The sequence below is a fragment of the Echinops telfairi genome, unplaced genomic scaffold (assembly GCF_000313985.2).
Source record: "Echinops telfairi isolate 266 unplaced genomic scaffold, ASM31398v2 ScPeMD7_3;HRSCAF=10, whole genome shotgun sequence".
NCBI classification, from domain to species: domain Eukaryota; kingdom Metazoa; phylum Chordata; class Mammalia; order Afrosoricida; family Tenrecidae; genus Echinops; species Echinops telfairi.
In genome coordinates, this window is record NW_022103899.1 from 35,432,073 (window position 1) to 35,439,996 (window position 7,924).

A 7,924-nucleotide genomic window follows, 5' to 3' on the forward strand; every position below is an offset into this window, starting at 1 on the left:
AGGAACCCAAGAGGAAGGTGAATTTTGAGAATGATAAAGGCAACAAGTGTATAGGTGTGCTTTACACAATTGATCCATGTATTGTGATGAATTGTATGAGCCCCAATAAAATGATTAAAAAAAAAAAGAAGTCTTAGCACAATAAAAGCCCAAGGATATTTCTGAAATCTATTTTGCTTACACACAGAATGGGAAAGAATGGGAAAAGATAGCCAGTTGGTGAGAGAAGGGAAGTGGGTTCTTGTATCAGGAAGTCTTGGGCCTCTGTTGCTGGGTCCCTGGACCCCTTTTTGACCTTGCTCAAATTCCCTGGGCCGCCACTTTCTCCGCTATGAAGCTATCGGTGTGGGCTCCAGAGTGGTCTCAATGACTCCAGGTGTGTGGTGGACAGAGGCTGAAGCAGCAGCGTCCATCACACTCAAAAGAACCACCATTTGAATATTTATGAAGGCAAAATTAGCAGATGGCAGAGGCAGATCCATCGTGATACAGAGAAACCAGTAAAAAGGTGGTAGAGACAATTTGGTTTTTGCTTTTTGATTCAAGAAAGTAAAGAAGGAACCTCTCAGTCATCAGTCGCCACATTTCCCCGCTGTAGTCTGGTCTCCTCTCTCTTTACCTTATTTTGTTCTTGCTACTTTCTCCTTCTGGTAACCATGGTGATGCTCCCTCCCGGCAGCCGTCTTCACAGCTGGCCCTTTTGGTACACATCGGGTTTTGCTTCATTTCCTAATGCAGGGAGCTAACAATGCCATAGAAATGATTTTATTACAGCCCCCTCCCCATCCTTTTTTTGACCCAGAAAACGAATGGAGGGAATTATTCTTCAGTTAACCTCCCTACACAAAGGGCACTGTGAAACAGGGCTCTTTAACTGTTCGTTTCAGTTGCTAATACTGATGAGGCCAGATTCAACTCCTTGTCCTCGTCCTCGGGGACCGCGGAACTCCAGCGCTCAGGCGCATCACCACCTCCCTTTTGCATTTGTGTATGGATGGAATGAAGTAGATTGCCCGCAGAAACCACACACCAGCCTGGTTTCCTAATTCTCTTCGTCGTCTTTCTGCCTTCTCCCTTGTAAAGAAAACGTTGTCAAAGGCAGAATGATCACCGTGCCAAGGACATCAAATTTTCCATAGGAGAATGTACGTACTTAATGACATTTCTCAAATGAGCCCATTTGTTTATTTTGAAATCCAAATAAAACAATGTCCACTAGTCAGTCTTAAAAACACTGTGATTATCTGCCAGGGACAAAGCTTCAAAGCAACACTGTTGTTCTTAATGCAGACAGTGCAATTTCCCACCCACTACCATTTTGTCATGTCCAGTTAGAGTAGCCGAACTTAACATTTGTAATCCTAGCTGCCTGAAAACTATCTTTCCATTTAATCTCTCTCTCTCTCTCTCTCTCTCTCTCTCTCTCTCTCTCTCTCTCTGTGTGTGTGTGTATCTGGCATAAACACAAAGGAGGCCAGATGATGACATTCATAGACTTATAGGCTCAGTTCCTGGGGACACACTTGGATGGAAGCAATTAAAATGCCTGTCAGGCATTTGATATCAGAAGGCTCTATGACAAACCGCTAAATCATAAGCCAACGCGGCATCCTATTGTCAGTGAGTGATGGCGGAGCTGGGTGGCTTGTCATCATTCTCGAACATTCTGAAGCTGTGAGCTCTCTCTCCTGCTCCCACTCGCCTTATTTTCCTTTTCGCCACTGCGGGGACGTTTTCTAATTTGCTGCTTCCCTTTCCCGACACCCACAGACAGAAGCTGGTGGCTTGCAGCCTGCGTCTGTCTGGAGCGAGGGCGAGGGCGCAGTCCGGGGAGGATAATGCGCTGGCTCCTCTCAGCCGCTGCAGACCTCACAGGCTAGGCTGGGTGGCAGCGCTGCGGCCGTGCTGGTAATGCTTTGGGTTTCTTTGTTTTCTTTCCTTTTGACTGTTTTCTTTCCCCCAAAAGGATTTGCTTTATTCTATTTCCGAGTAAGATGCTGTAAAATTGGTTATTGAGCGCTCTGTCCACCCCCCACCACCACCACCACCCCTCCCAAAATCCAGTACTGCATTTTTTTAGACTAGCGATCTGGAGGCATAGCTTTATTATCAGGATTTAAAGCCTGCGTGTGCTTGCTGGTGAGTGACCATTTTCAATATTTAGCTAACAAATCTCTCTCTATATATATATATATATGTATATATCTTTCTTTTTTCTTTTGTTCTGTTTCAGTAGATTCTTCAGCTTGTCTCTAACCAAGGAAGCATTGATTGGGAACTATTCATTCAGAAAATTAAAAGGTACCATATGTTTTGTTTGGATGTTTAAATGTTAAATGAAAAGCCAGCAAAGAAGCAGAATGCTTTCATTTAAATTGATCTGTAGTTGGTATTTGGTTCTTAAGCAGAGGTGGCTCCTCACTGTTCATGGCATGTAAGATTTCCTATGCTGTGAATACCATGTTCGATGGCTGTTTTGATTAGAGAATGTCTGTGTTCTTTTGTATATTTTTATTTGCACGTGTTGCGAGTTATTCACAAATATCAATATGCAAGGTTTATTCTTATAGTATTGTACCATGTTGTACCAGCCAAAAAGAAATCCAAAATTCTATACCTTGATAAACATTCCAAAACCTAATTAAAATCAAAATAATTTGAATTTAAGAGAAAGATGCTAAGTAATAATTTTACCTAAGGATCGGTGTGGATAAGTGGTTTTTGAAAAATGGTTAAGTGAGATGGTTTGTCTCTCCCAGGTAGAATGAATGCTAGAGAGAAAAACCCCGGAATGACTCAGTATTGTTGGATTTCTGCAAATAAGACATTGTACCTTCTTTATTGATGTCTTAATTTTTAGAAATTGATGTTTTAAAAGATCAAGGATGTTAGGCATATTTAAAAATGGATATACTTTTGCTTTTTTACATCAACAGTATAAGAAATTAATCTTTTATCTTGTCATGGTAGCAGTTGGGTCTACTAATCCTGGGCCTTTTGCCTGACATGAAAACCATTAATTTTCAACAAACCCAGGTGGATGGCTGACTATGGCTAGTGCTTCTTATTTTTAAGATGATCTTTTGATGGTCATATATACTCATATCAGTAAAACAGAAATGTGTCATTTGCTTTTAAACTATAGAATACATTTTCTGCCTTAAAATACATTTTAATCTATAGAATACAATTTCAGTGCTATTGTTTAAAACTTTCCCTAGCATCCATATAGTATGTCCCTTCAAGAGGATTCATCAAGAATAGTTTGGGTAATACAATTTGATTTTTTAAAGTATATGCTTAAAAATGATTCATGTTCAACTACTGGCCCTGAATACTAGAACTGTGTAAGTGTGCACCTGTGAGGGTGAATATTTGTAGCAGTTGAAGGAGACGAATGCATTATCCTTGTTTAATTTTCTCTACAACGTGTAATTATGAGGACCTTAATTTATTCATTCCAGAAGCACTTATTAAGCGCCTTGGCGCTGTGGGTAGTGACTGGGGGAGGGAGCCGTGGTGCGGGCTCCAGCCTCCCAGCCTCCCAGTGCAGGCAGCCTCACAGATGACTTTGACGCCAGAGGGTGCTGAATTTTGTAAAACAACTCAGAGTGCTCTGGAAAAGGAAATGGCATTGTTTCAGATACTGAACAAATTCCACTGTACTGGTCTCACAGAGACACACGAAATACATTGCATCTTTCCTCAGAAATTAGACCTGTGGGAATCAAGTATGAAATCCCTAAAGAGGACCTTACCATTCCTTTTGGGTATTGTCAAACTCTGGGGAATTTTCTCTTTTCTCTTCAGGGCTCACTAGAGAAAGAGAAAACCTTTCCCGTTGTGTAAAGAAATCCCTTTGGTATTTTTCCTCCTAACTAAATCGAAACAACAATTATTTCCTCTGAAAATCCATTTCCTAACCTTCAGATTCATTCTGAAACCAATTATATTACTTGGGAAACGTTAGTATGTATATGAATAAGAAAATCGTGAAATTGTAATTGAGCGGTATGCTCGGTCCGTTACCCATAGCAACGAGTTCAGTCTGTGATTTGTTTAGGTAATGGAGAAAGGCGTATGACCTCACAAACAAGCCTCTTGGTTGTCACTGTTTGAATTTAGGGGGCCATTTGAATTTAACTTAAGGCTGTGGGAAGTCAACCCCAGAGAGAATTTGACCCTTGAGCCCTCAAGAAAGCCAAGCTCTTTCTCTTACCTTTTCTGCTCATCATCTTGAGCTTAGTGAATTCCTTGCCTCATTTTTTCCCCTTACATCTTCAGCACATAGCGTAGGGCCTGGACTATAGTAGAAGCTCAATAAACGTTTCATTAACTTATCAATAGAGAAATAAACTCATCACCATTTTACCCTTTACAACATAGTACAAAGAGTACAAAACAGATATTGGGTACTTTTTTTTGAGGAGGATGGGGTACTGAAAATGTTCACTTATATCGCTCTAATGGATAATTAATTCTAGGTAGAAAAATAGACTGTCCTTCTGTCTCTGGGCTCTGTGGGGAAGGACATTTCTTGATTTGATTGGGGAGGGAAGAATTTTGAAATGCGTTTTCTCTTTCATCCGCTAGGGGAGGATGCCAAATTGCAGCATGAGTTTTGCTTTATGGACGCTCCCTATGTGCTCCTCGTGGTCTTGACATTGTTTATTGCGCTCCATGCCGTTAGCCAAGACTTTGCTGCAGCACAAAGAGGAGGTTATTTTTCTTTTTGGCTCTTCCTATAAATTTAATATTAGAAATGATGTCATACTTACAGTACATAATGAGTAGCAAGAGATTTAACAATATACATAATGAAGGAGCCTGTCAAGTAGCTTCTAAAATCATAGTAGCTCTAGAAAATGCTTTGATTTTATGTCACTTACCTTTATTAAAAATAAAACTCCCTTTTGTGCCATTAATTATGTGCCATTGTTTATCCTCAGCCCGTAGCATACTTTATCTCATTTAACTCTCTTAAAGTCCTGGGATATAACATGGTTTCCATTTCTAGGTGATTGAACTGTGACATCAATCTGCTCAAACCAGTCAAACCGTGTCTGACCACAGAGTTCTTCGTATTGTCCAAACCAAGCTCGTGTTCTCAAGGCCATTTGGCCTCACGGAGATGCTAGTGGACAGAGTAGAGCTGCTCTGTAGGATTTTTAAGGCTTTAGTCTCTACAGAAATAGTCTGCCACTTCCTTACCCTGCAGAGTGGCTGCTAGGTTTGAATGGCTGACCTTTGGGCTACAGCTGAATGCTTACCCTCTGTGCCAGCAGGATGCAGGTACTTCATATTGACCACTGCCAACTAGCATCATTTTTATTACGTAATCATTGCATTATTGTCTTATTTATGCATATGCTATACACCCAGGTTAAAACAACATTTCTATTAGGTAGTCCTGAATATGGTCTCAAATATTTAAACTATGATATTCAACTTTGACATGTTTTATAATTTTTTACATATCTTAATACTTACCCTGAAGAACTTTTTTCTCTAAAGAGGAAAGTCAGTGAAAAATTAGGGCATTTTTAAAACTATTGAATTCATTAAGTAATTTCTATGCCATTACACTGAGGTAATGTTATTAAGTGGTTTATTACTTAGGCACATAGCCTATTAGATATAATAAACTGCAGAATGCCAGGGCTAAATGGTTCACTGATAGCGTTTTTTTAAATAAAAATAATTCCAGATAAAAGTTCAACAAGGCCAACATCAATGAGCATGCAGGGCAGAATGTCATGAGCAGTGTGAACATACCACCTCTGACCTTAAGTATAACCCATGAACCCAGCAACATCACCGAGGATACTAGCCATTACACAAATCGCACTTTCAAAATAGTAGACAACAGCTCAGTTAGAAGTTGTAAAAGAAGACAAGCCAATAACATCAAGGCTTATTGGTAGCATAAGAGAGAATGAACAATTTCTTATGGGGATCCATTGGAGGGCAGGGTTACTAATAACTAGGAAAGGGCTCAAGAAGAAATATGAGTCTTTTAAGGTGGCTCTTGGGAGTGAATGGGCCTATTCAAGGGGGAGATGAAGCATGAGAAAGCCCCAGGAAGAACACACAGCATTAGAAAAGGGGCCAAAGCAAGCCAACCTGGGGGGAAGCATAGCCTGGTCTCATTTATATTCCAGAGTGTAGACGTGGGAGAGAGGGGGTTGTCCATGAATGCTGTTGGATAGTCACATATGATGGGGCCACATTTGACCCTTTGTACAATTGACATGTAAGGATTTATCTATTTCAACAGGATATATTGGGAGGGTAATCCAGGAAAGAATAAAGAGCACAAGAGAATACTAGGTGTGGGCATGAAATTGAAAGATGTTTCTGACGTCAAATTCTTATACAGCATGTAGCACCTACTAACTGTCAGGAAGAATGCATGACTGAAGCAGCCAAGGGTGATTCTAAGGCTTGAAGTTAATGAGTAGAAAAATTATAGTGAAAAACTAGTAGTTTCCCTTGGACCCTAGCCCATTCTCTCGTATACAGTAAGCAGCCAGTGAAAGCCAGGTGAATGTGGCTGTTGGGAGCCATCAAGTTGGCTCCAACTGGTCTTGATGCTTTGCACAATGGAACCAACCCCTGCCTGGTCCACATCCAGGAAGTGAGGAAGGAAGGTGTGAGTGGGCCAGAATGGAAGAGAGAGAGTTCAGACATGATGGCTAGAGATGCAGGTGGATTGTCTATCCAAATTTGAGAAATACAGAAGAGAAGAAATTGATAGTGATTTCCCAGAAGGATAAGAAGAGGACTAGAGGAAGAACTCTTTGTCGTGGTCTGTTTTTAGGATAAAAAGAATTGGGAAAAGTGGAAGGGAGAATTTTAAAAGAAACAAAACAGGCAGGATACAGAAAAACTGATGAGTGCAAACTAAGAAAAGATTGTTGGATTTAGTTATTTGTTTTAATAATATTCCAAGTTAGAAAAACAAATCCACACTTTATAAAATTTTTAAATTTTCAAAAAGCATAAAACATGGAAATCACCGCCGCCGACAAACATACAATCCAGAGTTTATGGTTAATATTTTTCATGTTTTGCCTAATTTCCTACCATCCTGTTGCATATAAATTTGCATAATTAGGATCATGAGGAATTAATGTCAGATTCTGCTCTTTCCTCCTCAGCAGGATCTTAAACATGTTCTTAACGACATTTTGCCATCTGCGTTATGTCCTGTCTTGTAGCTATTGGGCCTTTTTGTCCTCTGCTTCCATTTGCCATTACTATAACAATGCCTAAAAACGTATCTTGTACATTATTCTTAGAAAATCTTTCAGATTATCTCCAGTGGATATTTTCTAACAACAAAATCACTATACCAGAGGCAAAACATTCTCACATCTCATCAGAAAAAAAAAAATTGATTGGTTTCAAAACAAGCCTCTGCTTTCCACTCAAAAGGGGGTGGGGAGAGAGATCTGAGATGTGCTAACACCTCTCAGGTGCCATCCTCTGTGGCCAGTGCTTAAATGACAGTGACTCAGATGAAGGAGAGCCTTCCGAGACAAACAGCTCACAAGCCTAACTTTGGATGTGAATCTGGCTCTAAAACAGACACATCGCAAGTACAGAAGCAACGTCTTAAGAAGCTCTTATGGTAGCTCTTGTGAGAAACTCTCAAGGACTCCAGGACTCAAAGGAAAGAGAAAGTAAACATCAATTACAAAGAGGATAGGGCATGAGGTGCAGTTGTGCCTCTCCACCAGGGGAAGCTGTAAGTCAAAGACCGGAGCAGAGAGAGAGTGGGTGCTGCATATGTCAGCAGGCAGAGGACACATAGCTAGCACATGATTGTGACTTGATTGTAACGGCAGGGACACAAAGGGACAGGACCTTGGCCTGGCTAACAATATGCCTCTTCCCTATAGACTGAAGCACGGGGCGGGGG

General features: G+C 40.5%; 1 protein-coding gene across 6 annotated transcripts in view; it reads left to right on the forward strand.

The window, feature by feature from the left end:
• The window catches only part of MAP2 (microtubule associated protein 2), a 241,754-nt gene that overhangs the window by 81,316 nt on the left and 152,514 nt on the right, over positions 1 to 7,924 (forward strand). Inside the window, exons 1-2 of one of the 6 annotated variants that reach the window (XM_045297162.1) lie at positions 1,641 to 1,908; positions 2,237 to 2,301. The gene's annotated coding sequence lies outside the window, so the exon portion shown is untranslated. The other 5 variants (XM_045297166.1, XM_045297159.1, XM_045297155.1 and 2 more) reach the window with 5 other exon arrangements.